Below are 27,476 nucleotides of genomic sequence, written 5' to 3' on the forward strand. Positions count from 1 at the left end.
GTGGGGCGTTGGGTTGCGGTGTGCCCTGCAGAGTGTTTGACCTGACAGACTCAGCCCGGAGGTTGGCTTTGTGTTGCTCCCCGACCCTTATGACTTTGGAAGCAAGACGCTCCAAGATTTTATTTCCATCAGCTGTCAGTAAGATAAGATGAGGTCAGGATGTTGATGAGTTTTTTGTCGACCCAAACAAGGAGTCTCAGGTGGGAGGTCCTAACACTCTGGGGTGGAGGGATGGGAAGAAACCCACTGATACGTTAAGGTCTTTTGATAACAACACAAGTAGGTTGGGCCTTGCGGTGGATGTCGGGTCATCTAATTCCCACACCGTGTATTTTGAACAGATTTTCATAGCGAGGGGTCACCTGTTAATCGCCACCATGAATTGGCATTGTTTAATGAGGTTCAAAGACTCAGGTTAATACGGTTCTATGATATCCTGCAAGATATGTTTGTTAAGGACCGTCAGATGGATTTCATCAAGTTGCACTTTTCCTCTTATCTGGTTCCCTCAGTGATATTGGAAGAAGTGCAGCAGCTCCATTTATTGGAATATGATGGGCCTCATTACACGGTAGGCACTAAGGGATTACCGGCACCGGTAAGGTCACCGGTGCCGGTAATCCCTTAGAGCCCTACTACGAGGTCCTTCAGCGGGTCCCATCCTTAACGCCTGGTCTAACCAGACATTAAGGACGGGACCCGCTGAGGGACTTCAGACTAATAATGGTACCACAAATTGCGGTACCGTTCCTTCCCCATTCCCCATTCCTCATGCTCCTTCCCCATTCCCATTGAGCCCTATGGGGGCTCAAATGGGAATGGGGAATGGTATTTGGAATGGGGACTTACCGGGTCTTCCAGGGTCGGAATGACCTGGTAAATCCCCATACCGCCTACCCAGACCTGGTAGGCGGTAAGGGAGTAGCCATGCCGCTAATAGCGGCATGATTACCTTACCTCCTACCGTGTAATGAGGCCCGATGTGTTTGAATGGCTAGGACAAACTGGGGGAAGGGCAGAATGTTGCCTAATGATAGATCCCCTTTAAAGTTCAGATCATCCCGTGAAAATAATGCATGTGCTCTGTATACAATTTGGGTGGGATTAAAGATGATCATTCAAAAGAGAAAGGTGTGGATTGCTCCACTATTGTGAAGTCCCTGCACCAAATCAGAAGTGCTGAAAAAGAGTGAAGCTGGCCACTTAAGCTGGCTTGATGAAATGCTAGAGGTCATTCACACCTTTTGTTTTCTTCATTTGACAAACTGTGTGGAGCAGATTATGAAATCTTTTGTTTACAAGAAACCTGGTTAGAGACCGCTCCAGTAATGGATGGTTATTATCTATGTGTGGGGAAGGTGCATAGAGGACTGATGGGTAGGACTTTTGGTGATGTTATGTGTGCAGTTAAGAATAGTATGGACCTCCAAATGACTCATGTTGACTTGGGCTCTCCATTTGTTGAAGTTGAATTGGGTGGGGGAGAATACAAATATGTATAAATCCTGTATCTTATTTAATGTATATTTGAATCCTGGAAAGACTACCCTAGTGAGATTTTTAGCAACTTTAACTGATTTATTTGCATATCGGTTAATGGCGTGTAGCCCATTCTTTATGGTATTAGGTGATTTTAACAGTGAGTGCTTAGACCCGACCTGGTACCCAACTGCTTCCCGTAAAAATGGTGGGTCTGTACCGAGGGAGCGTGGCCTGTCAATTCGGCATGAATTTGAGATTTTGGATGTACACGTTCTGAATGGTTGTGTCGGAAATATACACGGGAATGCCTGCAGCAGAAATCAAGCTTCACTATATTTTTGTTTCACATGAGATCTTGCAGTTTTGCTCAGCAATGTCGGTTATATCAGGTGAGGCAAATGAGCACTGCCTTCTCGCTCTTGCATTTATACTAACAACTAGCTCTTGGGATAATCAAATCTGGGGGGTGTTTTTGGAAGTACACGAACGATATTCTGCCGTAATTTGGAAACCAGCCCATAGTTCCCGTTTTCATATGAGAGTGACACTGTCATTATTATCAGACGATTGGGATCTAACTGATCCTTTAAATTATGTACATGTGGTTCAGAGGTTGCTATCCAGTTTTTTGAGTGGATCTGGTCCATCCCGCTCATCTTTTAAAAGGAGCTACTTACATGCTTTCGATAAATCAGTTCAAGAAAAAAAGAAAGAACTGCTCCGTAATTTAAGGTTGTTCCTCCCCAAACCAAGATGTCAAGATATGCTGTGCTAAACAAGCATTTAAAAATCGGGTAAAAAGTCGCAAGGGCGTGATGGTTCAACGAGACTCAGAAACAATGCCGAGAGCAGTGACAAGTAAACACCCGAGCTGTTTTGGACTTTAATCGAGTCGCCCGGTTCGCAAGTTGCCTTACAGTATAACCCAATTAAAGAAGTTGTTTGGGTGAATCATTTTTTTAATTGTTTATGATGGAGGCAGGGTTTTGTTGTGACAATTCTGGTTGGTGGCATCTCAATTTGATGGTGGAGGATATATCATGTTATGGTTCATTAGAAAGTGTAAGCCGCTGAAAGCCCCGGGTCCAGGCGGTTTATCAAACTGCACTTTTAAGTCTGACCCAGGTTTATGGGCCCGGGTTCTGTTTCATTTATTTATCAATACAATCAGGACTGGGGTAATTCCGCTATCTTGGACAGATGCCAATAATATATTAATATTTAAAAAGGGCGACAGATTAAACCCCAGTAATTGCCGCCCAATATCTTTGTTGGATGCTAGCAGCAAAATTCTCTCCACCATGCTATTGTAAGAATTAGAATCATGATTGCAGCGGGGAAATCTGCTGGATGTTTGACAGGCTGGATTTAGAAAGGGGGTCGGAACTGCACAAAACTGCCTCTTACTAATGTTGTTGGCGGATCAAGTAAAGTCACAGGGGACTGCTGTGTACATCACTTTCCTGGATCTCTCCCAGGTGTTCGATTGTGTCAAGAGAGGCAAGCTAAGAGGAAAGGTGCAGGAAAGAAATGTCCCAATCCCCCCCCCCCCCCCCCGCCACCCCCTGCTTAACATCTTAATTGTGCTGCACACGAATACCCGTGTCCACATTAGGCTGGATCAGCAAGGACATTTTAGTAGTTGGATTAAGACCAGTCGTGGGTTGCAACAAGGATACTTTATAGCACCATTTTAATTTAATTTTTATATTCATACTGTTGGTTTAACTTTTAATAGTGTCCGTACTAATCCTCCACGACTGGGTCTGTTCCACTTGTAGTATATGGCTTATGTGGACAATCTTGTAATTTGTGATTTTACTGCCATTGGTTTACAACAGGGTCTTGGTGCACTGTATCATTTTTTAAAGGACCTGGATTTCACCATAAATCTGCAAAAAACAATTGTGTTGGAAATATAACCTAGGAAACAACCGTGCATTAAGGGCACGTTTAATTTTAATTTGTATAATTGAAAGGTGGAGACTGTGTTCCAATATAGATATGTGGGGGTTATGGTTCAGGACATTGTGAAGAAGCAGGGTTTATTGTTAAGCATGCATTCCCAGGCTAGAGATGCTTCGGCCCAATTAAGACTTTTAGATAACGGATTTGGGAGATTCTCAATTCTTCCTCTCTTGCAGTGCTATCACCAGAACATCCTTCTAAGGATAATTTACAAGCCCAAACTCATGGATGTGACTTGAATTGGACTAAGAGTGGGGCCTCAATATGTAGAAGAACCTTGGCGCTCCCGCAGGGAGTTTTGATAAGCCTGATCCGGCATGAATTAGGTCTCATCTCTATTCAAGCCTGTATGCATTGGCAATTATTACAGTTATATGTAAACATTGTACTGCCACTAACACATTAGTTAGTTGTATCTTTGTAAGACCAATTGGAATAATTGGATTATGGGATGTGGCTCACCTTTCATCTTCTAACGCCACAAGCCCTTCCTCCTGTGAGAATAATGGTGGAAGGAAACATGTATCATCTATTTTGTCCCCAAGATTATAGGGTGCCAGGAAGAGATAAGATTATTATCTCTGTAGACTTACAAGTCAATATTCCTATTGACTGTCACATATATATCATTCCCCACAAGAGGAGACATCTTGAGATGCTACCCCTACTATCCTATGGAAATAATTAGAAATTTGTTTTACTCAACTTTTCTCCCACTCCTATGGGTATTAATAGCAGAGAAATACTGGAAACTCTGGTGTATGAGAACATGTGGAACTCTTTATCCAAGAGAAGCACTAAAAGCCCAGATTTTCTTGATAAAACCCCGAAGGACCATCATTTCATCTCCCCCTGAAGACCAGAATCTTTTAGTGCAGGAATCGGAAGCACTGATAGCAAACCACACGCCTTAGGTATAACAAATGCAAGGTACTATCGCTAGAGAAATACTTCACAAATTCACTCTAAAAGGAAAAATGATATATGGGTAATGAGCCAAGACCCCACATCTTAAGGGAAAAAGAGGTTGAAAATTTGGGAAGCGTAGAAAATAAGATACCCCAGGAACCCGACCCGAAGGAAAGTATAAGATGAATACGAGAAGACAACCCCTCAAAAAATGTTTAGGCCACCTGAGTAAAGTATCCTGAACTACTTCTTTATAGGAAATCGAACACTCTATTATGAAACAATGTTATTTTTGTTGAGATCGGGGTCATCCTATCGAACTCTGTCCTAGAAGGTTAGAAGAGGAGATGATGGAAGCAGAAGCCTATGATCTATCAAAGCCTCCTTATTAAAACCCAGACCCAGAGATGTCTCGCGTCAACGGTGACTCGGCCCCCTTTTGAGAAAGGTCAAACCGAGACTACGGGGAGACTGAGTCAACCACTGACACATTGTACATACAGCAGGAGGAAAGTGATTCACTGTTGAGGACAAAAGGTGAAAGAACACGAGGTTCTGTGCACAGGCCATGTTATTCTTGTAGGGAGATGGGACATGCCATTAAAGATTGCCCCTTGAACAAAATACAGGAAGGGTCCTGTGGAAAAGAATCCTTTCCAGCAAAGCTCCCTCGACAAACTTCCACTGATGTTCTTTGGACAGAATGCCAGTGGCATAGGGGAAGGGTATGTGAGAAACCTGAGGAGTTTCACCCATGCTATTCCCGGGGATCCCTGACTCAGGTTGCCAGGGGAGGGCCATTGCTCTTGGATCCCAACCCTAGAGATGGACAAGCGAGGGAGGATCACCTGGAAAGGAGAACCTCGGAGACTGTGGATGAACGCACTAGGTGAGACACATTATTGCCCCTGTTCCAGTACATCCCTAACCAACATCCCCTCAGTCGTTATAGGATATTATCACCCAAAACCTATCCACCCTCAACAATACCTCTACCACCAACATCCTGACAAGAACAAAAGCTCCCGTAATCCCTATATCCATCATGCAGGTGTGTCTTGCCCTTCCTTGTTCCTTCCCCTGACATCCAGGGCAGGACGTTACTTTGTGTGATTTTATCTCTGGCTGGAGTTCCATAAATTCCCTGCCCAGGCTCCAGTCTGTCTGTGGAGGCAGGAAACGAGGGAGGAGTCCAAAACTTCATGGCCCTTTGTCTTCCTTTTGCCTGAATGGGGACAATCCCAGTGGGGGGCGGCTGTCCAGATTGGACAACCAGATCGCACCTTGTTGTAAAATGCAGGGAGAGAATTCAGAAGTTGTGCTGTAGTTCCTGTTAAATACCCCAAACCTGGAAGCTGAAGACAAGTCGACCACTGGATCTAAAACTGAAGAGCAGGAAAAGCAGCTGAGTTGATTTCCAACAACTCAAGAGCCTACTGTGTATCCTGAGCCTGCTGTAGCCCTTGCTTCCAATGGTCCAGGGGACTCTGAAAATGATGACCCAGAGCCTGGTGAGACCCACTGGTCTGAAGAAGACCTGCATTTTGAGCCACACCACACACCATGCTGTGATCTTGCGGGGCTGCAATACCCCAATACCCTGGGACCTCAAGCCATCTGGCGGTACACAGTCTTCTGAATTCCAATTTCCGAATCTTGCTGAAACTTTGTGGACATCCTGCTGGAACTCCAAAGACATGATTCAAGTCCAAAAACTCACCTCACCAGAGTGCTGGTCCTTTGTAAAGACGAGAATCTGACCAGTGATATTTGTTCTTCATCAGTGCTGTTTGAAAGGCACTGAAACCACAAAGAGCTGCTGAATGGAAGGTAATCTATAGCTGAGGAAGTCCTCTCTCGAGTACTGCCGCAGGAGCCCACCAGAAGTCCTCCCTCTTGTCCCCATAACTGAGGTACATGAACAAGGGTCTGTTTGGCTGTAGCAAGGAGGAATCCAGTTGGAACAATTTCTTCAAACGAGAGGTACTGTGGGGGATTAGGTACTTACCTTATTGCCATAAGTCATGCTTTCTCACTTGAGAAGGGCACTTGCTTAACTTTTGGATTCAATCTCAACTCCCCTTATGCATGCTTAACAGCTTGTGTTCCTCCAGTGATTTTCCTGAACTATCTGATTTTGTGAAATACTTTATCCAAGAAGAAGTGCATAAGAACTATTGATGTAGTCTAAGTAACTTTGGCTGTCCTGGCTCCTTAAAGGTACCCTTCTACATCTATTGACTTTGGCAATGCTTGTCCCCTCATACGTTGTAATTAGTTTAACACTTTTATTTCTGGGAAAGTCTTACCTAGACTTCATTGGAGGATTCAGACTGTCTTCACATTATAAGAAAGTGTGTTTTAACCTTTCTGGAAAGTATATATAAGGTTGGTTTACTTACCTTACAAAGGTTCTGCCATTCTGAAAAGTATATATACGGTTATTTTACTCACCTGTAAATTGGTTGTGTCTCTTCTTCAAAAGTAATGCTGTTGGCTTCACTTAACTATTTCATTCAGAAAATGAGTGTGTACGTTTCCCAACTGGGTTCTGCTTCCCCTGCCTTGCTGTTAGCCTGTCCAGAATAAGTCTGAATTAGGTTTTACCTACCTAGAATAACCTTGAGTATAAAGTGTAACACTGTGTTTTGCTTTCCCTGTTCTGTTTTAGACAGACACAAAAACAGTCTAGGTTTATACCTGCCCCAAGTTGCTGATAGCTACTTGAAAAAGTATATGGGTTTTGCTTACCTTGATTTAACTGTGTGCCATCCTACACTAAGGTGCAAGAGTTACTGCTTATCCCAATCTATGTTTCACTGATCTAAGAAGCACCTGTAATTGAATATTACATACTTAGGTTTTACTCACATAGTATAACTGTGTGTTATTACAAAAGTAGTTATAGGTTTTTACTGTACCTAGTATAAGAGTTCCACTATTCACAAAACATATATTGTCCAGTTGACTGATTATGATTTTTTGGTGAGCATCACGGTGCAACTGTTAGGGTCTACTACCCTGCTATTACTGAATGTAATCTGAAAGTAACCATTGGTTTTACTCCCCAAGAATAGGTGTGTCCTATACTGAATGCGTTTAAAAGGGTTTGACTTCACTAGAAATAAAGTTTGGCGTTCCAAATAAGGTGATATACTTGGTCTGTGTAGCTTCAATGATTGTCTTGTGTTTTTTTTGTAATATGTTTATGAATTTGACCAGTGCTTACCCCAGGACTTAACTTGGCCTATTTGTATTTAAAATAAACTTTTAATTTTTGTCATATTTCTGGTTGTCAGTGTTTCCATTGATGTATTTGTGTGTTATAGATTATTTGTACCTGTCTATAGCCACCTCTCCCTCCTAGGATAAGCCTGGCTGCTCAGTCTACGCTACCACAAACTCAGGTGTTAGATCCTTATACTAAGAGGGGAGGCTTGTACTGTCTTGAAGAAGTTGTGTAGAACCTCAGAAAAATTGTCCTAACACTTAACAAAGTGGGACGAGAGTTAACCCTTGCTCAAATTGCCAGTCAGACATTTATTCCGAATATTGATTACTTTTCCTTTATATTTATATTACATTTCCCTTCTCCACATTTTTTGTATTGGAGTAAAGGCAGGCATTAGGTTTATTAGCTTAATTGTTATACTTTGAACAAAGACTGACTAGGACTGTTGAGTTTTCTTGGCAAAATATATTTTCTTCCATTGTTGCCATTTCTGACAACAATGGCAGCGACACCAAGTGGAAACGTCTTGCATTCTACTAGGTTCTGGATCAGGAGAACTTTCCTCTGTCTCAGAGATCCTGGAAAGCTGAAGATGTCCCAAAATGATCCAAAATTAGGAGACAGTAAATGCTCAAATATGGAGTACACAAACTGCATAATGAACACAGCTTCATTTCTTAAACAGCCGGAAGGGAGAATGCAGCATGAAACTGGATATGGTCTTTGAATTTGATTTGTGCAAAATAGAGTTTTGGGCAGGGGGTAAAGGTTTGAATATAAGATATTGTTGGAATGATATAGATACACATTATTGGCACCATGATGGCCCCACTGGAGCATATGTGTAACACACTTCTGAAGTATAGGGCAGGAATATTAAAATATCATGCTGAGTGGGTCTGTATGAGCAGAGGCAGCCTGTTTACACCCTGGCTAAGAGAAGACACGCATGACTGGTCCATCTTTAAAAACATGTATACGCACTTTGTGCCGAAATGCAAAGAAAGAATTTACCAAAAAGAAAGAGTATTTTAGAACTCTGGAAGATGTTCAAAGAATAGGTAGAGCCCCATGATGACAAGAAAGGTAAGTGTAAAGAGAATGCCGATGCCCCTAACTGAGAAACAGATAGAGTGAGAGAGAACAAAAGGGAACAGATGCAGCCTTCTGCCGCACCAGCACAAGCACAGCCTTCTGCACCACCGGCATCGGCACCTGCTCCTCCACCCGTGTGCGAGGAGAAAACACCATTACCATCCCTTGTTTTACTTACATTGGCCCTGCTGCCTTACAGAACATATCCCCTGCAGCTATCAGCGGGCTATACTAACCTTCAACATATACCCATGGCAGAAGGAAAAAAGGGACAAAGAAGTTGGGAATATTGCTCAGTAAGCAACCGACAGGTGCCCTCTGTAACACAGTATTATATGATATATTGAAAAATGCAGAAAGACAAATAGAGCATGTACTTAGAGAGGCAGAGTAGGAGATTATTAGAGTAGCTCCGAGAAAGATTAACAGCAGGGCATGACGATAACAACCAATCAGTGGACAGCAGGACAGATATTGTTAAAGATTGATAGTAAGCTAATTGATGTACCGGCACTACCACTCCTAGAGACAGTAGAGGAGGAAGAACAGGTAGCAGACGGGGACCAAGTATGCTGTGAGGAAAGAATTGATGACGAGGACAAAGGTGATGTATGAGCTCATATGTATACAGGTGCGATGACGTAAAGGAGGAGGTGTAGAAAATTGCTAGGCAGAATAGCAATGGTGACGAGCAAACAAAGTAAAATGGTGCAACCCCAAAAGCAGGAGATGCAGTTTACATTGTTACAAAAAGGCAGAGGAGGAGCTCAGGACGAGGACTAAGGTGATGGGTGATCACATATGTATACAGGTGCAATGACATATAGGAGGAGGCATAGAAAAATGCTACACAGAATAGCAGTGGTGACGAGGAAACAAAGTAAAATGGTGCAACCCCAAAAGCAGGGTATGCAGTTTCCATTGTTACAAAAAGGCAGAAGAGGAGCTCAGTATGTCCCTTGGTCAAACATGCATAAGGATAATTTAATGAATAGCTTGCCATCACTCACCCCTCAGGTACCTCAGACAGGGTTTTCCCCACCGATAGCGCAAGGAGGACTTGTGCCACATATACCACAGGGAGTGTTTGCACCACAAGTTCAGCAGGGAGGATACTTTCAATCGGGAGGGTATTTTCAGCAGGATAGAGGAGGTTTACAAAGGGGAAGAGAGTTAGGATTTGGATATAGGGGAATGAGGCCAAGATTTGGGGGGCAGTGTTGGGCTTGTGGGACGATAGAACACTTTGCAAAAGAATGCAGAAGCAGGAATCAAGTAGTATACGTCCCGGCAGGTATCCCAGTTTATCAGGCACAGCACTAGCAGATCTTTTACACTGCACAACCACAGATACCATAACAAGCACAACCACAACTACAACTACAGATGCAACAGGTCTGGGGTTTCAGCAGCAGCATTATTCACAGCCTCAGGTACAGCACCAACAAGTTCTACCTGTATATTACATGTATATTATCAATACAATATGCCCCACAGCAGCAGCACACGCATATGTCATCTCCATTTCCACAACAGCCTCAATTTGTTCAGATGGCGCAGACCACCAAACAGCAACAGATTCCTCTACTTTCACTTTCAGAATCAAATCCCTTCCGAACACAGGTAGAAACCAATGGATATGATAATTTATTACCACAGGGCACAGAAACACATTACACCTGTGCAACCATACTAGGGTGTGGCGCTTTTCTATTTCCTAGCCCTGATACACATTCACAATAGCAAATCAAAAAGAGGTAATGACCGTAAGGTTTAAAATAAATCTTAACCTTTGGCATTGCTCTGGTCAATCTTCCAGACCATCGCTCTTCACCTGCCAAGGCATTACAAAAGGGGAAAGACCATATGCAAATCATGCTTGGTCATAACCCCAGAGGGGCAGTCCAGCCCAAACTGCTTGCTCACATCCATTCTGCACGAGATCACAAGCATCTCCAGACATGTTTCTGCCTTGTTGGGCATCATCAGTTAGGAGTAGTTTGGGTCTCACAACAGGACGGTCCAGAGACAGCTCTAATGCGACCAGTCCTTTCAGTAACTGCGACCCACAAGAGTAGCCACAGGTTGGAGTGAACATAGGTGACAGAGGCGACAGAGCTTTTTCATTTTTGGTCAACACAGCAGCTACCAAATTTTGTATTAGGGAAGGAAGGTGTCCCTTGTCGAACAAAGTGATGGACATGGAGGTTTTTTCTGGGGTTGTTATGACAGTTCCTTTTACAGAAGACTTAGCCCTTGTTATAGGTCCACATAAAGTTGTAGCGCTCTTATTATTTTCAGAAGAAACATGACCATATAATTCTTTGACAAGGACATAGTGTGTTGCAGGCCAGGCATGTACTCCACACGCGTTTGTGCAGTGATATACGTGTTTTATGTTCAATGGGCCCGATTCATGGAATATTTTCCTGGTTTAAAGTGAATTTGCACTGCTGGAAAGTGACTTTGCACTGCCAACACAAACCCTGATTCATGGAACTGTTCAAAGTGTATTTTTTTAGTGCAAAGTCGGGGCAAAGTCAGCGAATAGTCATTTTTGCAGTACAAAATGACTTTGCCCGCACTTTGCATGGCAAAAATACACTTTGCACAGTTCCATGAATCAGGGTGTGTGTCGACAGTGCAAAGTTACTTTTCAGCAGTGCAAATTCACTTTGAACCGGGCAAATATTCCATGAATCGGGCCCACAGTGTTTTGTGAGGAGTGCCTTCCAACCCAGAGTTATTTCTCTATGGGTTGCAGGTGCTGTTAGGTTGAGTACCGAGAATAAATGATGACACGTTTCATCCATCCACAGAATGTCTATTTAGACCAGTGGTGTACAAGTACCACATGGCACCATGATCACCATACACTGAGAAACTGCTATTAAACAAAAGGACATGGTTATTCTACACAGTGTAGATGAGGACGGCATTGAATTGTGCTCTGTTTTGTACACTGACACGACACTGCATTTGACTTATTTGACAGCAGATAATGATGACATGGGGAACTTGTGTTTCAGATAAGCATACCTTTTCAGGTAACTATAGAACACAGAGAGGTTCCCCTGAAGGTGCTGCTTTCAAAGACAACATCAGGATATTTACAGCAATATCTGGATGGGGTGCCCAAAGAGTTATGGACGACTGGCCCTCACAATGTGGGTTTTTTGAAGAAGGTTGGAGCGGTCTGCTTTAATCAGAAACCAGAGGCCATGTTGTAAAGCAGTACCCCCTGTCAAGGGGAGCTGAGCAGGGAATATATGACACAATTTTAGCATTATGGCAGGAGGGTGTTATTCAGCCATTTGAATCCCCATGCAGTACGGCTGTGTACCCCATGAAAAAAGCAAAGAGGGTTCTTGATCTCTGCCCTTCGAACAATATTGTAGAGGCAGAGTTTGCGCTGGTACCGAACCCAGCCACCATTTTATGCAGCATACCTACAGAAGCAACCTATTTTACAGTGGTGGACCTTAAGAATGCATGTTTCTCTATTCCTTTGCACCCAGACTCTCGATTCCTTGCCATATTTATTCAGGGTAAAAAGTGAAATGCCCAATTATATGGACAGATTAAATTTATACTTCATTCGAGGAATTGAAATTAGCATTGAGCAATGCACCAGTATTAGCTACCCTAAATTACAAGAGGCAGTTTTTCCTGTTTTCCATTTGTACTGGCCATGTTATGCAAGTTATGTCAGCAGCACTTACATAGCACTTGCACAAAAAAATGTCACATGGACACAAGCCTTTAGCTTATTAAAGTGGTCTTTTAGGCACAATAATGCAGGGTCATTTTCCATGTGAGCAGGTACTCTCAGCAGCGGCTTTTTGCCATTCAAACATTCTCAATAATAATGACGGGCTGTCCAGTGATGCTTTGCGTGGAACATGCAGTGTTCGTCAAGTTGGAAAAATGTAACTCTATACTCACCACACAATGTGCATCAGGGTATGAGGACATATTGTCGAACGCTTCAATTTCTATAGTGTGGTGTCGCCTGGTTAACCCAGCAACATTTATTGCAGATGCAATGAAGGAAGGTGACTATGTGTACGATTGTCCTAAATATCAGGAAGTGCTGAGGCACCTCAGCCACATTAAGCAGGACGCCTTAGAAGAGGGGGAGATACTTTTAGTTGATGGGTCATCAATGATCGATCAGACTACAAGAGGGTGAGTTCGAAGTAGTTTCCAAGATATGATTGCCACCTCATTGCTCTGCACAGAACGAAGAACTGATGGCATCAATAACAGCTATAGAGATGTTGTAAGGGTGTTGTGCCACTATTTATTCAGGTTCTACATATGTCAGATTGATAGTGCATTCTAGATTAGCAAGGTGGGAAATGAGAGGCTTTCGGAAGTCTGACGGATCACTGGTCTAACATGAAGAATTACTTTCCAGATTGATTGATGTATTGCCACTTCCTTCTGCATTAGCAGTTGTGAAGTGTGCCACTCATACCAACCGGTATAGATTTAGTTTCCCGGGGTAGTGACGTAGCAGAAAAATGGCTCCCTCGACGCGTGTTTCTCTGCCTAAGTATGTCAGCGGTTCATCAGGAGGGTTTTAGTCATAATTCTGCCTTTATATATTGAAAATAAGTGTTATTTTTTAAAGCTTAGTCATTACTTATTCGTTTCCATTACAATGATACCGTTTCTGGTAATTACGCTCTAGATATTTTGTTTGTGCACATTAAGGTGAAGAAGGATACTTACAACATGATCTATTTCTAAAATCCAACACTCATTTATATTGTTCAGCCTTTTCGATTCAAAGCTTTCTTACCTGGTTCTGTTTTTTCCCCCTTTGTGTTGAAGTTGCGTAATTCTAAGGCTAAATGTACATATATCATTTTCAGTTTCCCTAGATTTCCATCTTTCTGCAGATATTTACATTATTCTGAATCTAATGTGCATTAGTAAAGTTGCATTTCTTTCTAAATCTCCCTATTTACCTTAACAGAGTAGCAGTATTCGCTCGTGGATTACCCGTAGCTTCCGATAGATACTGTGTTAGTGTACCTTGCTTTAATGTCAGATTGAGGCATTCTTACAACTCCAGCCACTCTTATTTTGGTTGTGCATAGTGTGCCTCCCTCCTCTCCTTTCTTGGTGTCTGGGGCACTTATTTTCTTTGTTCATCTTACCATATACCACCCCCTACCCTCTTTTCCTACTTCCTGTTTAGCTCTTACCAATTGTAACTACCGTCAGGAAAGTGCAATATTTCTGTCACATGTTGTAATAGTTTGTATTCTTCCTGTCCTATGTTCTACCACTGAAAAGCATAGCACTTGGCCATTCTGAATACACACCCTCCCTGCATTGGAGTGCTTTGAAACACTTGTTTAAGTGCATACGTGCTATATAAATAACCAATAAATAAATAAATATACAACTGGTCAACGACCAAGATGCATTCAGGCTGAAAGTGGATGCAGAGAAGGAACAGTCAGGCCCTCAGGAACTGTCCAGAATTAGAGAAGAAAGTAATGGGCTAGTAGAGCATGTGAGACAAATAGAAGTTGAACTATTAGAGGCAGAAAAGTGTAGGGATGAGAAAGGGAAAGAGATTATTCTCCTGAAGGAAAAGCGCCTCAAATATGCACACAGCATACAAAGCTCACAGAGTGAGAATGAATCACTTCCGCATGAGGTGCAGCAAACAAAATATCAGTAGGTAGCTCAGAGCATGGTGCTTGACACAAATCAGGCCATAGTGTCAGAATTAAAAAGCTAGGTCTCTGACTACCAAAGGGAAATAAGGAAAGAGAGACACACCAAGGAAATTGAAAATTATAAACAGGTCTTGAGGCACCCTCACCAATCAGGATTTGGGACAAGGCCCACTGATCAAGGTGAGGCACTCCTCCCAGCAGGGGTCATATGCCAGTCATTTACAACCTCCCATGGTAACCGACCTCATGCATGCCACCAATTAAGAACAGGGTGACATGAGGCAGTTAGATTTACCCTGGTCTAGCCCAACTGATCCAGAAGACCATTCCCTGTCTAATATTGATAAATCTGCATCTTTACCACACAGAAGGGAAGGTAGCTGGACCAGTGTGTCCAGGGAGGCCAAAAGGAATCTTATGTTTAATTCTAACCTGGAAAACTCCTATGATGATAAGATCAGGGGGTAGACTTTCAGCAGATGAGGATACAAAGAGACCACCTAGCTCGTCTCGCTGGAGAAGAACATTAAAAGCTTCAACCCATGTGGGGCATTCTAAAAACCTCTGTACATTCAGGGGAGTGGGGAAATCCCCCAGACTCCATGGAAGGAGGGATGAGGACACTGGGTTCTATCCTGGGCCTAAAGGTAAATACCAGGAGAGTGACCTTGAGAGTTTACTTTTTCCCAGGTGAGACTAGTCTAGATCGTTGGTTCTCAGAGATATTCCCAGTCTGATCGAGATAGGCAGCATCTAGAAGACAGGGAAGGGAGTACCAGTAGCAGTTCTCAGTCAGAAGATAAATGTGCTGTAGTGCAGAAGAAGAAAAAGACAGGGAAACAGAGCAAAGGGTTTGTGAAAGAAATCAAGGCCATAAAGAGCTTCCTGACCTCATACAACAACAATGCCAAGTATTTGGTATGGGAGCACCTGGAACTTGATGCCATCATCTGCTCATAATTCCAGATCAGAAATTATGTAAATTGTATAGCATTTGCTAAATGGATTTTCTCACCTGAGTATTCCAGTTTCTTTGCAGGACTAGAGGACCGGGATCATTATAAATGGACCACCTATAAGGCAGCCAATTTAAAGAAAACTCTCCACAAGAGGCCTGTAAGGCTGCATATAATCTGCGAAGTGGGGAAAATCAGACACTAGGGAGTTTGAGCAGGAACTAAAGTGCGCATTTGCTCGGGCTTCCTGGTGGGTGAACATAAATAGTAGTGAGTTCATAACTACATATTTCCATGCACTCCCCAAATACAGAATGACTCAGTTGGTGTGTGATTTTCACAAGCACAGGTCCCTGGATTGGGTGGTTGAACAGGCCACTAGGATCTATGAGGTCCAGAAGCACACTGAGAGTAGAAACAACCCCAAAACCCCCAAATGATCTAACACCCCTCCTGCTGCGAAGGTGGCAAAGGTAAAAATTACCCCTCCATTGGCTCTGGAGATGGTGGGCCTATAAGTAACTCTCCTGCCAACAAGCAAAATGTAAGCCAGAAGGGACCCCCCAAACCGGCCCAATTGAATAGTAGTCAGACAGAAGCCCAGAACAATGATCCCTCACACCGTTCCACCTATGTAAGCCATAGGTATAAGGGTAACAAACCAATCCTGGGCTATGTATACACTCTCCCGGGCCAAGGGGGGTAACTAATCAGGTAAGTACTGCCCTAGGAAACTCCCCTCCCAACTTCCCTCAGGAGAAAAGTATCACTCCACCGCCCAATCTGAACTTTTCCCCACATATCCCCAGAATCAGAACTCTTCTCTCTCTCCCCGGTTCCAGGACCATAAATCCCTGAACCTGGGAGAAGGGAGATTCAGGGTGTAAAATTATGGGGGAAATTTCCAGGACCCGAACTACTCCAGGGGAAGGGACAGTTACCCTTTTCAGGAGCAGCCAAGGTATGATTCAAGACCTCCCTACCACCCAAAAAAGGTCTTGCAGCTGGAGTGACCGATCCAGCAACTGATTGATGACCTAGGGTGCATGCTAAGGGTTCAACCCAACTCTCAACATCACCATGCTTCCCAGAATGCCCCAACACCCAGGTCTGATGCTTCAGGGGTGAAATGACAGGAGGAAATGTCCAAAAAAACCACAGGATCCTGAGGAGGGGCCGGGCAAAAGGGAGATGGCAAGCCCTAGAGGAAGCTTCCTTTCTCACCCAAACAGAATCCCAAAACACCTCTCAGCCTGAAAGTGTCTCTTCTACCACCAAAATGTTAGAACCCAAAGAGAAAAGGGTAAGTACAAGAGACCAATGAAGAAACCACTTAGTGGAGGAACTCCGGATGATCCCCTTTGAAAGAGAACAGTCCCTGAAGGACTCAGGTAAACAGCCCTTCTCTTTCAGAAACACAGGGGTCCCCCCCAATGACAAATGGGTCCCAAAAGACCCTGAGTGGGACAGGGTCAGTATGGAGACTGACCCAGAACCAGAAACTGTTCAACCCCAAAAAGGTGAGCCAAACAGAATTGAAACAGAGGGGTTGTCCTTCCTCCAAACCGGTTCTGAGTACTGTCGCCAGGTAAAGGTGGACAGCCAAGGATCCAAGGAAAGGGAGGATTCCCCAACCACTCCCAGTGTCAGTTGCAAAGTTTTCTTTACAGATTCCCGAACTCCAACAAAAAGAATTTCCCAAGATCACACAGTGTCAGAGGTAAATATTAAGGCAATGACCACGGGGCTGTCAAATAACTCCCACTTTCTTCGTACCTTGAAGGAAAGGAGAAAGAATGCCAATTTTATACACCAGTTAAGTTGCAGGGTCTGTGTGAATTATCAGCTCTGGTAGATAATGGATCCCAAGCCACCTTCCTGTCCAAAAAGGCCTTTGACCAGCTAATCTCAGTCAGGACAGGGGGCATGTCATCAAATTCCCCTCACACCACTTCCTGGACAACTCCAAAATTTCAATGGAAATTATATTTCCATTGAAGGGACTGCAGATCTGGAGATAAAATTTGGATGGTACTGAGTTAAACATCCGTTGATAGTCGTGACCCCAGAGGGCACACCGTGTTTACTGGGAAGTGATCTCCTGAGGAGGTTATCACCTCTGATCAACTGTGTAAACAAGGTTCTCTGGACGCAGACTAACCTGCCTATAAAAATGAGTAGCAATAATTTACGGAAGAATGCGTACTTAGCATCCCCACACAAGTTCTCTGAAGAAGACGCGTCACAGGGGATACCCACAGTTTATGTGGATGGGTGCTCGTACCATGTTGATAACAACAGGGTAAAATAACTAGTGGATGCCATTGGGAATGCCTGGGTAATGATACTCCAAAACCATCTCCTGGTTACATAGGACCCCAAAGTAGTCAGGTTGCACAGTTGATGGCCGTTCATTAAGCCATCCTCATTGCAGTGCACCACCAACTCAATGAACTGGTCGTAATCGCTGACACTGTTTATGTCAGGAATGGGTTAGGGGAGCATCTGATTAACTGGAAGAATCGAGGCATGCGTTGTGCCAACAACAAACCCCTAAAGCAAGCCAAACCGATCCAGTCAGTTGATGATCTGGTGACCTCCAATGAGATTACCTTCTATTGGAAGAAAATAAGAGGTCATTCCAAAATAGAGGGGCCAGACAAGACTGGGAATGATCTGGCCGAACAGCTGGCTAAAGCCGGAGACCTGCAGGGGGATTTCATAGAAATGGAATCCCTGTTGGGGGAAATCCAAGTTGCTGCTGTCACTGGGTCACACACTTGTGTGAATAGTGAACTCTCGACTGCCCAGTGAAGTATAGATACCTCACAGAAAGAAGACCTGATCATTGGAAAATTCTATTAACAAATTGAAGATCCTGTGAGTTTTGGTATAACAGAGTCGGATTATACCAGTAAAGATGATCCCGGGGTATTGATTGCCCTACTGCCTGGTCTCAAGCGGGAGGGATGAGGGATACAACAATACAATTGTCAGTATTTTAAAGACGTTTGTGGCACACTCTGGACCCAGTCAGGACATCCGATTACTGCTTGTTCTGATGGCTTTTCGGTCTACACTATCTTTTGCAACAAAGATGTCTCCATTTGAGCTCATGACCAGACAGAAAATGGTGTTACCTCAGCTTCTGCTCTACAGAACTCATGAACAGACTCTGATAAAACCTTTCACTACTCATGAGTACATTGAAAATGCAAGGAGGCACGTCCAGTATGATTTTGCTTATGCTCAGGGCAACTTAGAAAGCTTGGCTAAAGGAATGAAGACCTATTATGATCTGAAGACCACCAAGAAAGAGTATGTAGTAGGGGACAAGGTTTACCTGTACAATTTGCAAAGGAATCAGACCAAGGAGTAGAAATGTCTTCCCTCTTGGCGTGGTGCCTTTGAAATTGTAGATAAAATATCACTTGTTGCCTACAAGACCCGCCTCCCAAAAGGAGAACAGACAGAAGTAAAATGGGCCCACATCAATCAGTTGAAAAGCTGTCATCCCAGACCAGCTTTGCGACTGATTGAGGAACCAAATGAAAGTCGAGCAGAGGAACCAGCTGAAGAATGAAAAGGAAGGATGAAAAATCAGATAGAAACTAAGATATATATATATATATATATATATATATATATATATATATATATATATATATATATATATATATATATATATATATATATATATATATATATATATGAACAGGGAGTCATTTACCTACTGATCATTGAAAAGAGAAAGAAAATAAATAAATATGGTTTTGTGAAATGGTAAAAATGTCATGTAGTATACTTGTATGCTGGTTTTTGTGGTCAATTTTGTGTAAATCTTCTTGGGAAATATGTTTATAAAACATACTGAACCTCTTTTTCTTTCTATTTGTTAGAAATTAACACCATTCAATTCCAACCTGGAGACAAGAGGGGAGTCAGAGAGCACCCTAGGAACTGCAGAAGGAAAGAATAAAGGAGGTGCTTTGCTACAACCCCCAACCCAAAGATGGAAGGGTAGGCTGTAGTGCCCACTCCCTGTTGAAGGAAGAAAGGGGGTGCTGTGCTACACCCCCAAACCCAGGAACGGAAGGGGAGACTGGAATGCCCACTCTCAAATGAAAGAAATTAAGCCAGACAGGCTCCAACAAAATCAATAGACCACCAGCTAGACAAGACAGTGGGACCCTACCTGCATCAATCCCTCCGTCTGTTTCTGAGTACATAGTGAACAGAGCCCACCCTGAAAATGATAAAAACCCCGATCTGGCCAGAATATGACAGGTATCCGTCGAACACAATGCACAACCAACTGGGCAACTTATAACCATTAACATATAGTGAAAATAATTGGTCCTTATGCTCTTGGAATACCAGGGGGAATGTACATTTGTTCAACAAACCCTCGCCGGAACTCGTAGCATATAACATCATTTGTCTTCAAGAAACATGGCTCACTGAGACGCCATGCTGCGATGGATTTATAACTTTGTTGAATCCAGCTCCCCAAGGAAAGCGAGGAAGACCGTTTTCGGGCCTACTTACATTAATTCAAATTGCCCTGCAATGGAGCATAATGAGTTCAGAGAACATCAACCCATGGACACAAAATACTATCATAAAAATTCAGTCCAATGCTGTAAACCAAGACCAGAAAGATACGCAGCAGACAAATGTGCGACTTATATCAATCATGAACTTGTATTCGAATCCTCTGGCAATTAATGACAACACCTTCCCTGACAAAGTTTTCATCATGATTGACGATACAATCGACAATTACCAACTTACAGAATTCATCGTCTGTGGGGACCTAAATATTCATTTATACACAGCTAAAGGTGAGCCAATGAACTCCAAAGATCTATTGAAACGTGCAAGGAGATGGCTTAAAGAAAAAACTATGCAGAATCTGATACAAATAGATCATGCCACTGATCACAAAAATACCATCATACCCACCTGGGTAAGAGGGAACTCATCGGCAATCATTGATTTCATTTACCTATCACCAGAACTGAAGGCATTGATAGTAAAAGTCAACACCATGCCTACGACAACTAGCGATCACTCCCGACTGACAATACAAGGCCGAGGCCTGTCTCAACATAACCAAAAGCAACCAAGTGCGCACCTGACAATTATCGGCAAAAACCTAAGACTACAAATTAGTCAAGCCCAAATCTTGAATTTACCAATTCACTTCCAAAGAGCAAACATGCAAGAATTCAATAAATTAAACTACCAATGGCTTCTAATTCCATTTTTCAAATGCAACCCGGCAAACAGCAGAAAAAGCCACAAACACACTTTTAATGCAGAATTAGCAGCAAAAAAAAAAGATCTACGGAAGTCCATTCGTAAATTAAGATCTAGTGGCAGTGCAATTTACAAGACACAAATTGGAGGAAATCTCACCGCAGGATACTACTACAAAATTATGCAGAAGCCATTATGAGAACATACAAAACCTATAATGAAAGAAAACTGTGGAATCTCTTGAATAACAACTCGGGAAATCAACACAACTTGATGGCGAATGTAACACAACAAAAGTGGATACAGCACTTCTCCACTATGTATAGAGCCCAACCGACTGCTGCTATTCCGGCTCAGCCAAATTCAAACAAGAAGTGGACCATACATTGGGACACACAGGACCTTACAGAGATGATTCACAGCTTAAATGCCTCCCGCACCCCGGGACCCGATGGGCTGTCGAATGCGATCATCAAGAAAGATCCCCAACAATGGGTAAAGTTCATGGAAGAACTCCTCTCTTTGATCAACAAATTAAACCAGATTCCTCCTTCTTGGCAAACTGCCACAATAGTGCCAATTTACAAGCAGGGACCTCGAGACGAGCCACAGAACTTTCAACCAATAGCTCTTCTCGACACACTAGGGAAACGATTCGCCACAATTCTGCTCGAAAAGTGGAAACAATGCGCAATAGAACAGCACCGATTTGCCACACATCAAACGGGCTTCATGTCAAACGTTGGAACGAATGTAATTTTGATCTTACTGAACCTGATCAAATACAAAGCCATAAAAAACAGGACCGTTTTATATGCAGCATTTATCGATCTCCATATGGCATTCGACTCCATCTCCAGACAGAAACTGTGGAATAAGTTAACAGCCTGGAAATGTCCATTGGAGATTCTGGAGCCAATTAAATTGCTGTATTCAAACACCTCCATAACTGTAAGAATGTCAAAAGATGGGACCACCACGCCTTGCATTAAGACAGTGAAAGGTCTAAAACAGGGATGTGACATGGGAAATTATATCGTGCCTTCTATTGTGATGAATACATGTATATTGGCCTACGCCAAGCTGCTTGTAAGCCACTTGCGAAGAAATCCGTATTGCAAGGTCCTGACCTTAGAATCAATGTAAGTCGCCATTTTAGGTCAAACCGCCATTTTAGGTTCTCTCTGCAAAGTCACCCTGTGAGCTAAAATGGTGGACAGTGTCATTCCGAAAATGTAACATGGCCGTCTTGACCTCTATGTATAAACTAATGTGTAACTTGCCTGCAGGCCACTTGTTAGGGTCAGTCATGAACTGAGACCTTGTCCTTCGTAGACCTGTGTGTAAAGGATTACTTGTGTCAATGAAGCTAATCCGCAAGCATATGTTACGAACAATGTATTCAAATACTGAAATGTGAACACTTGTTTGACTATATTGTATAGATGTTTAAGAAGGCTCAACATGAGATCCTAAGATACACTGTTACTATTAAAGCTTGTTGGTGAATACATTAAAAGTAAACCCTAAGCGTATAGATGTGTGAACTCAGCACAAACCCTAGATCTGTAATGTATTAATGAATATTAACCCACAGTAGGTTTGGACATCATGTTTTCAAAGGTATATAAGGTGCGACTATTCTAATGTACAGTCCAACTCACTGAGCACACCGAACCACGCTGGAGTTCGTTGTGTTGTACTGAGGGCCGATAGCTATCTGTTGTTTTGTCCTTTGAAAATGTTCAGTATAAAATAAAGATCTTTGTATGTTCCTTTGTGACCTATGTTCGGTGTATTTCCTTTTGGGGTACTCAGCCTCGATATTTTCTCTTTGTTTTCACAGTTGGCACCCGGATAGGGACCCTCAAAATTGATGCCGGATTGTCGAAGGTTGACACACGCTATTGGACCGGGATCGGATGGTGTGACAAAATAAGGGGCCCCTTCTGAAAGAGACGCGACACCTCAGCAGTGCTGCACGACCCGATCCCTGGACAATTCGCGTGGGGTCCGAGACGGCATCTTGACGAGGGTCCACTTATCGAGACGGGCAGATTTGCCGAAATCACCAAACACAAGGTAAGATAAGTTAGGTAAGAATTTTGTAATCTGATCGGACCTCCTTAGGATTGATCAGGTGAGTCGTGACCCAATTCTTAAGTATCCTGATCATTTGTTTTGGTGTATTGTATCTGCAAATACAATTATTGACCAGGTAACACTAATATTTTGATATGCCTGGGAAATTGTCTACCTGCTTCAGGGCGTTATTCCGCAGTGATAGGCAATCTTTGGAATTTAGCCGTCCGGCACCACAGGAGGGGTCGCCGACTTGTACTATGTACTGTAAGCATGGCATTGGAAGCATAGTGTTTAATGATATTTGGCACAGACAAACCAGACATGCCTCCGAACTTCAGTGGCCAATCAATGGTAGTTTTGAAATCCCTCATATTGAGTATTTAGAGTCAATTTTGTTAAAGAAAAAGGCTAGACCTGCAGCATTTGATGTTTTGCAGAATTGGAAAAAAGAAGCGTTACAGCAACTTAAGAGTAAAGAAAAACATGCGCACCGTCATAAAACGAACGCCGAAAAAGCATTGTTGTATGACCAAGATAAACAGTCTGAGTCAGCTAGGAATATGGATAGGGATTTTTCACTTGGGATTCAGAAAATCTATCCTAGTGCCTCTGCGCCACCTCCGTATGTTCCTCTTCCTGCTGCTTTGCCTCTTCCTGCTGTTATTCCTGCTCTTCCTGCTGTTGTTCCTGTTGTTCCTGCTCCTCCTAATGTTCCTCTTCCTCCAGTTGTTGTTCCTCCACCTGTTCCTTCACCTCTTCCTATTGCACCAGTAACAGTACCTCCATTGAATTTGCGTGCTCCCCCTCTTCCAAGTGGTCTTGTACCGCGTGTAGTCGATCAAGGTGCGGGGTCAATGGTTGTTACTCGCAATACTGTACCTCCAGAGAAGAAACGAGATTTGATTGAATGGGCTAAGCATTGTATGAGAGAGATGATCGAGCTAATGTTCTTTCCACACTTTCTAATAGGGATAATTTTCCTGAGAAAAATGTTTTTATTGAAGGTTTAGGGATTAATTTATGTGTAATGTGGGGCAAATTAAATAATGCAGATCTCCCACAAGGGTTGAGAGATCTGAACACTTTAGAGTTTTCAAGAGACACTGTGGAGAAGGTACATGAGCATGTCGAGAGGATATTTGAGTATAGAAAGGAGTTGGAAAGGATACAGAATGAGGATGACGATGAGGATAGTATGTATGTACAGAAACAGTTCCTTCCTTGTCGCAAATCGATATCCGAAGAAACACGAATTTGTACGAAAGATGCAATTAGATGGATCTCAGATATGTCGATAACTCCAGTTGAGGTATATGACACATATAGGGCCTCATTACGACCCAGGCGGAAAACCATGGTTCTAATAGCACCATGGTCCATGCCGGTAACTTGCCGACTCCGCCATGAAGAAAGAGGGAATTACAACCCTATTACAATGTTGGCGGGACAGTAATTCCCCCTTCCTCCATGGCCCTTCCCCATTCCTATTTTTGTCCCATAGGGCTCAATGGGAATGGGGAAGGCGGTAATTACGGTACCGTAAATTGCGGTACCATAATTAGCACAAAGGTTTCTTTGCGGGTCCATTCCTTAACGGCTGGTAAAACCAGCCGTTAAGGTGGGAACCCGCAAAGGGACCTGGTAATCAGGCGCTAAGGGATTACCGGTACAGGTACCCTTACCGGTACCGGTAATCCCTTAGCGCCAGGGTCGTAATGAGGCCCATAGTCAGTATACGCCAGAAATGCAGAGGAAAGTGATACAGGTAATGATAGAGTACTTGCAGGATGAATGTGTAAAGAGAAAGACTAGTTGTCCAACAGAATTATTGAGTATTTATAAGAGAGCTTTTTCACTTGACACTTGTTCGACTGCTTTAGCGCTCGACTTGGCTCTGTTGCTTAGTAAGCGTTCGGAGTTGCCTACTTCTCAGTTGCCTTTGAGAGAGGTTCCTCTGACATTTGTCCCGAAGGTTGAGATTGCGGCCGATCCTGCAACGAATGCAGTTGCTGTGACCATTCCAGCACAATATGTATTGCAGTTTGTTCACGTCCCGTTCTCGAGACAGGAAGTGAATACTATTAGACAATCTATTCCTGATATTAGGAAAAATCCGACAGGATTCTATAAAGAAATAGAGTCTGTTTTACAGTCCTCAGTATTCACCTTGAGTGATATTGATCTGTTATTTCCTGTACTCCTGCCCGTAGATTTGTGGAAACAGGTTAGGACTATAGATGGCGTACCAGGGTTGGGAGATACATGGACTAACATAATTAGACTTGATGGAGAAAGGCCAGCTGGCAAGAGACCGCCTCAGGTGATACTAACTTTACCTGACAGGATTATTGCTAAACTGAAAACCATAATTCCCGAAAAGAGAATTATTTGGGACAAGCTTACGGCTTTCGTCCAAGGGAAGTCTGAGGGTGCTACCGAGTTCTTTAATCGGTTCAAACAGGTATTCTCGGATTTCAGTGGACAAGACTTCAGACACAGACACAGAGTTTAGGAAAAGATTATTTGTGGTCAAATTTGTGCGTGGATTGCTGCCTGACATCCAGTCACAAATTACGTCTTCTGAGAGCGCTTGGCAGGCAAAGTCCCAATCAGAAATATTGTACATGGCTCAGTACCATGAGAATCGTGTCAATAATGAAAAGGAAAGAGTAGAGAAGAGAAAAGGACATTTGAAGACTAAAGTATTGTTACAACAAATTGTTAGAGGCCCTAAAGGGGGTAGTTCGCAGATTAGAGGTCAGTATGTTCCACAAGGGAATGTGCCCTTGGGTCCTGTGAACATTAACCAGTGTGCCTATTGTCGGCAAGAGTGTCATTGGCGTGCACAGTGCCCCATCCTTTGACAAAGGTCGAATAACACATTCGGAACTATGGATAGAAGATCCAGAGGTCGCCCGGGTATAGGGGGCCGTGGTAGAGGTCAGTTTACACAAGATCTACAGCAACCTTTTTTCGCAGGATAATCAGGTACTAAGTGTGGATACTAGAAACATATTTGATCATCCTTCTGCTGCTTACCTCTCTGAAGAGCTTCCTTTTGATGATATTCTGTTTCGTTAGGATTGCCCGAAGCAGGGTTTGGAACCTACGCCTATTCCCGTCAATCAGAAAGGTCCCTACATTGAAATGATAGTGGGAAATAGGAAACATCTATTCTTGGTAGATACTGGGGCACAGAAGTGTTCCATTGATCAAGTGTTCCATTGATCATTCTCGGGTTCCAAACATTCCACTATCAGGGCAAACCAATGTTTCTGTAGGGTTTTCTGGCACACCAGTTGTTTGTCCAGTTTCTACACCGGTACCGATTTCTTTGGGTCCCTTTATGGACCACTGTCCATTCCTTTTGACTTCGAATTGTGGAGAGAATTTGCTGCGGTTGAATATGTTGAAGGAATTAAATGCGGTAATTCATTGTTCTTCTGATGGAGTGCGTTTGACGATTTCAACACAGCAACTTTCTGACTCTCAATTCTTAACCAGACCTTTGCCACCAGAACTCAGAGATGTACCAGAGAGTTTGTGGGCAATTGACGATAATGATGTTGGCGTTTTACAGATCGAGCCTGTTAAAATAGTCTTGAAACATGGAATAAAGCTGCCACGTATTCCACAATATAAGATTTCAGTTGAGGGCGAGCATGCTTTGAAATGCATTGTTTCCGATTTTGTACATCGAGGGGTGATTGAGGAAATTGCAGGTAGTTTGTGCAATAGTCCAATTTTACCTGTGTACAAAAAAGGCGATAATGCAATTCCTTTTTGTTTCATAATTGATTTGCGTGCCATTAATAAGGTCGTCGCTCCGCAATTTCCAATTGTGCCTGATGTGACGACAATATTAACTATGATTCCGCCTTCAGCTACCTACTTTAGTGTTGTGGATCTGAAGAATGCTTTCTTTAGTATTCCTATACACAAGGACAGTAGATACTTGTTCGCGTTCACCTTAGGGGGACGCTCGTTCACCTTTACCCGTTCTCCGCAAGGTTACACAGAAAGTCCTAGCATTTATACTAGGGCTTTGAAAGAACAGCTTGATACCCTTGAATTGCCCTCTACTTGTACACTGCTTCAGTATGTTGATGACTTGCTTTTAGCTGCTGACTCTGAGAGTGCTTGTAAGGAGGGCACTGTGTTGTTGCTTATTCACCTGGCTAAACATGGTCACAAAGCTTCGCTTAAAAAGTTTCAATATTGTTGTCAGCAGGTCGTCTATTTAGGCTATCTCCTGTCAAAGGAGGGAAGAAGATTGACACCTGCACGAATAAAACACATTTCTGGCCCAAATACGTAGAAGGAAGTTAGAGCCTTGACAGGTATGGCTTCTTACTGTAGGTTGTGGATCCCAAACTTCTCACTAGTGATTAAGCCGATGTTGGCTTTGACGAAGAAGGGCATTTCTCTGCCATTGCCGTGGAGCATGGAACACCAGCAATCATTTGATCTGCTCAAGACTGCATTATGCTCGGCACCAGTTTTGGGCACACCAAATTATGAAAAGGCCTTTGTGTTGTTTGTGCATGAATGTGATGGATGTGCTTTGGATGTATTAACGCAGGAAAATGGAGGGAAGAATAGGCAATGCGGTTACTTTTCTTCCGCCCTTGATCCTGTAGCATGCGCTTTGCCAAGATGTTTGCGAGCTGTCGCTGCTGCTGCTGCGTCTGTAAAACAAAGTGAGGGAATGGTCCTAGGCCATGATCTAACCCTGATGGTGCCTCACTCTGTAGATTTTCTACTGAACAGAACCCAAACGCAACACCT

Source organism: Ambystoma mexicanum, chromosome 2p (assembly GCF_040938575.1).
Source record: "Ambystoma mexicanum isolate Mex_15411 chromosome 2p, UKY_AmexF1_1, whole genome shotgun sequence".
NCBI lineage: Eukaryota > Metazoa > Chordata > Amphibia > Caudata > Ambystomatidae > Ambystoma > Ambystoma mexicanum.